Below are 4,200 nucleotides of genomic sequence, written 5' to 3' on the forward strand. Positions count from 1 at the left end.
AATATGTTACCATTTTCCAACATATGAAATATGAAAACCCAGAGACACTAAAGATAAGATCAAATCTGAAAACTAAATCCTGGCACCAAACTGCATCACAAATATATGCCAACAAGAATTTAGGGCTGTGGCAACTAGAGAATATCACTGATGTATTGTGTTAAAGACTGCAGTTCCAGCAATTAGATGCTAACAGTGTCCCATGTGATATCTAGCCTGTACATTATTTTCCTAAAGTCTTAGGGCATTTGTATAATCAGCTCCAGTCATTTAGTCTTAAGAAAAATAGACAAGACTACATATCTGGACATAAGACATATAAATATGTAAGGGAAAACCATCTATATGACAATATTCTAGGGAGAGCTTTTATTAATCCAAGTTTAATTTACTTATCTATTTTCTTATGAGGGTATGTATATGTATGCTCTTATGTTTCCAAACATAGAAGGGTCAAGAGAAAGGGTCTCTTTGAACTTTTCACAGACTTTGTCCTATGTATCTCTTACTTTGGGTAGGATACTGATCTGCATGCTTATCCCATGATAAATTATAATTGCTAGTGTAGTTTTTGGTAAACTGCTTGAACCCTTTTAACAAATTAGCAAATTAGGTTTTGTGAATTCTTCAGACTTGAAATTTATATCTGAAGTGAGTGCAATATTAGGTATTGTGCTCTCAAACCTCAAAGCATATCTAACTCCAGGTAGTCAGAAATTCCACTCCTAGGTATATACCAACTAGAATTGATGACAGGTATTCAAATAAATACACACAGCTCAATGTTCATAGCAGCACTATTTACAATAGCCATAAAGAAAAATGGCCCAAATGTCCTTCAAAATATCAATGGCTACATTAAATATGGTATATACAGTGAAATATTACTCAACTATAAAAACAAAGTACTAGTATATGGTGTAATGTGGATGAGCCTTGAAAACATTATGCCAAATGAAAGAAGCCAAGCACAAAAATCCCATACTTTATGATTCATTTTATATGGAGTATACAAAATGGGTAAACATTACATATAAACACAAAGAAGACTGGTCATTATCAGGACTTGGGGGCAGAAGAAAGCAAAAAATTCCTTAATAGATACAGCACTTTTTTTGAGGTGATGGAAATATTTTGGAGGTAAGTACAGGTGTGGTTGCACAGTATGGTTTAAATCTACTGACCTTTTTTTCTTTTATAATGGTTAATTTTATATTATGAGAATTTGCTTCAATTAAAGCCAGCTACAAAAGGAAATGAGACTTGATCCTAATTTTTTTTTTTTTTTGTCTTTTGTCTTTTTGTTGTTGTTGTTGCTATTTCTTGGGCCGCTCCCGCGGCATATGGAGGTTCCCAGGCTAGGGGTTGAATCGGAGCTGTAGCCACCGGCCTACGCCAGAGCCACAGCAACGCGGGATCCGAGCCGTGTCTGCAACCTACACCACAGCTCACGGCAACGCCGGATCGTTAACCCACTGAGCAAGCGCAGGGACCGAACTCGCAACCTCGTGGTTCCTAGTCAGATTCGTTAACCACTGCGCCACGACGGGAACTCCTTGATCCTAATTTTTATCTTTATTCCTCAGTCTCTGAAGTAATTCATTCAAATTTTTCTAAGGAAAAAAGCTTTCCTCCTTCTAACTAAAATTCTAGGGCTTCCAAGTTCCATGCTATTGATAATTAACAAAAAACAAGTCAGTTAATTCTTCATTTTAACCTTCTATCCCTAGTTTGTTGAGCATTTTTATAAATATTTGCTTAATATCATTAACTATTCTCCACATCTGTTGAGGTGACTGGTATTTCTACTTTATTAATGTGGTGAAATATATTGATAAAATAGAAATGATATACCAAACTTGCATTTTGTTCATTTTTGAATTGCTTTACTTTATTACTGTTACACCATTTATATAATTACATACAATTTCAGTGTATCCATTGCACATATTTTGTTGTTCTTTTCTTTTTTTTTTTTCTATTTTCCAATGAGTGATATGTTGGTGTCTGTGACACAGAATGGATGAGAAACTGGAACTGCATTCAATGAATGCAGGCTTTTTTTTTTTTCCTTCATTTCCACTGACCAATGAACAGAACTACAGATGCACCCAAACCTGGACATGTTTTAACATGTCATAAGAAATCTAGGGGAGCTGAGTAGGATGAGAGAATGTTTGTTCTTCCCAAAAATACCTGGGGCGGAAGCATGGAGTCTTGGTGTGGAGATACATGTGGACAGGCTAAGGGGCCTGTCTGAAAAATGGCATTCATCCGTAGCATTAAAAAAATATATATCAAAATAAGAAAGGCTGTAAATTAAAAAGAAAACTCAGAAAATACTGCCTTCATCAAGATCTGATAGACTTAGCATGGGCTCTGCGGGCAGAGTCAAAATGCTTCATTCCCAGTTCCCCCTTGGAGAAGACGAGATGTTTGGGATCTTAGTGGCAGAGTGCATGTAACAGCAGTTCAGATACAAAGAGAGGTACTGTACTTTCAGACATTTCAGTACTGAAATGGGACATTCAGTGCTGATTGGGAGAGGTGACTGAAGGTATATTAGATATTCCCCCACAAAGACACTATTTGAATTCTCCCCACCCCCTCCCTCCCTCGATGGGACCACATCCCTTTTCTCAGACAATACTTATCATTACTTCCAATTTGAAACCAGTTAGTGTAGGAGAGGAGAGAGACAGAGAGAGAAAGAGAGACAGACAGATCATGGATAAGCTGCATTTTTTTCTCCAGAGTCTTTGTTACTTTGACTCCTATGGTTTGAACTGAATTAGCTCAGGGTCTCAGATTTGACCTCATCTGCGGGGCTGTGGGGGCTTCGGGGGCCGGGCCTTGTGCATGGAACTGGGTGCTTGTGGCTGCTGGGGTCTCTTTGGTGGATGGGGCAGCCTCAGGGCTGCTGGGTTTTGAGTCTGAAGCTGGGGCCCCATCACTTTTCTTCCCCAGCAGAACCTTGGGGAGCCTCAGTCTAGGTGGGTTCCCCTGCCTCCTTGCTCTTGTCATCCTTGGTGGGGCCATGGGCTCCACCATCACCTCAGCCTCCAAAGCCTTGGAGGCTTCACTGCCCGCCCCTGGGCCTAGGCAGCAGCCCCCTCATGCTCAGCATCCCTTGGGGGCTCCTGCTTCCCCTCCAATCCCTCCTTCTGCTCCGTCTCTGCCTTTGGTGCTTCTTCCTTGGCTGCCTAGATGGCATCTTCCTTGCCCTCCTTCACCTCTAGGGTCTCCGCAGCCGCCTGGATCTCATTGTCCTTCGGAGTTCCTTCCTCTTCTGCCCCGGTTCCTTTGGCCTTCTTGTCTTTGTCCTTGGCCTTCTCATCATTCACACTGTACCCCTTCTTCTTCTTGCTCAGCTTGCCTCCTATCTTGGAGTTGGGGTCTGGGTGCCTATACTGCCCCTGGGTGAACAAGGTGCCACCAAGGGGCTTGGGTCAATGGCTTCGCCAAGCTGGATGCCTGGCTGCTGGCTGAGGACCTCTCTCAGGCTCAAAATGTCCATCGACAGAGGAGTGGATCAAGAAGATGTGGTACATATATACACAATGGAATATGTGTATATATATATATACACTCTGACATTAAAAGGAAAGAAATACCGGCATTTTTTGCAACATGGATGGACCTAGAAATTATCATGCTAAGTGAAGTCAGTAAGACAATGAGACACCAACATCAAATGCTTTCACTGACTGACATATGGAACCCGAAAAAAGGCCACAATGAACTTCTTTGCAGAATAGATGCTGACTCACAAACTTTGAAAAACTTATGGTTTCCAAAGGAGACATTTTGGGGGGTGGGGGGATGCGCTGGGGTCGTGAGATGGAAATTCTTTAAAATTGGATTGTGATGATCATTGTACAACTATAAATGTAATAAATTCATTGAGTAATTAAAAAAAAAGGTGGAGTCTGCATCAAATAGAGAGTTGGAGCACTGCTGCAGCCATCGCCACTGCTACTACTCAAAGTTCCACTTTTTTGATTAAATACTTCTTGGATAAGATGTATTATCTTTTTTTTTTTTTTTTTTTTTTTTTTGCCATTTTAGGGCTGCTTCCCATGGCATATGGAGGTTCCAAGGCTATGGGTCTGATCAGAGCTGAAGACGCCGGCCTACACCAGAGCCACAGCAATGCCAGATCCTTAACCCAGTGAGCAAGGCCAGGGATCAAACCTGAAA

General features: G+C 41.0%; 1 pseudogene; it reads right to left on the minus strand.

Moving 5' to 3' along the window:
* Positions 1-2,796: 2,796 nt before the first annotated feature.
* Positions 2,797-3,967, minus strand: LOC146405390 (brain acid soluble protein 1-like; annotated as a pseudogene).
* Between the last annotated feature and the right edge of the window lie 233 nt (positions 3,968-4,200).

Source organism: Sus scrofa, chromosome 2 (assembly GCF_054392235.1).
Source record: "Sus scrofa isolate SSC_HxYL_T2T_F1_AM1 chromosome 2, Sscrofa_HxYL_maternal_Yorkshire_Landrace_v2.0, whole genome shotgun sequence".
In the NCBI taxonomy this organism is placed as follows: Eukaryota; Metazoa; Chordata; class Mammalia; order Artiodactyla; family Suidae; genus Sus; species Sus scrofa.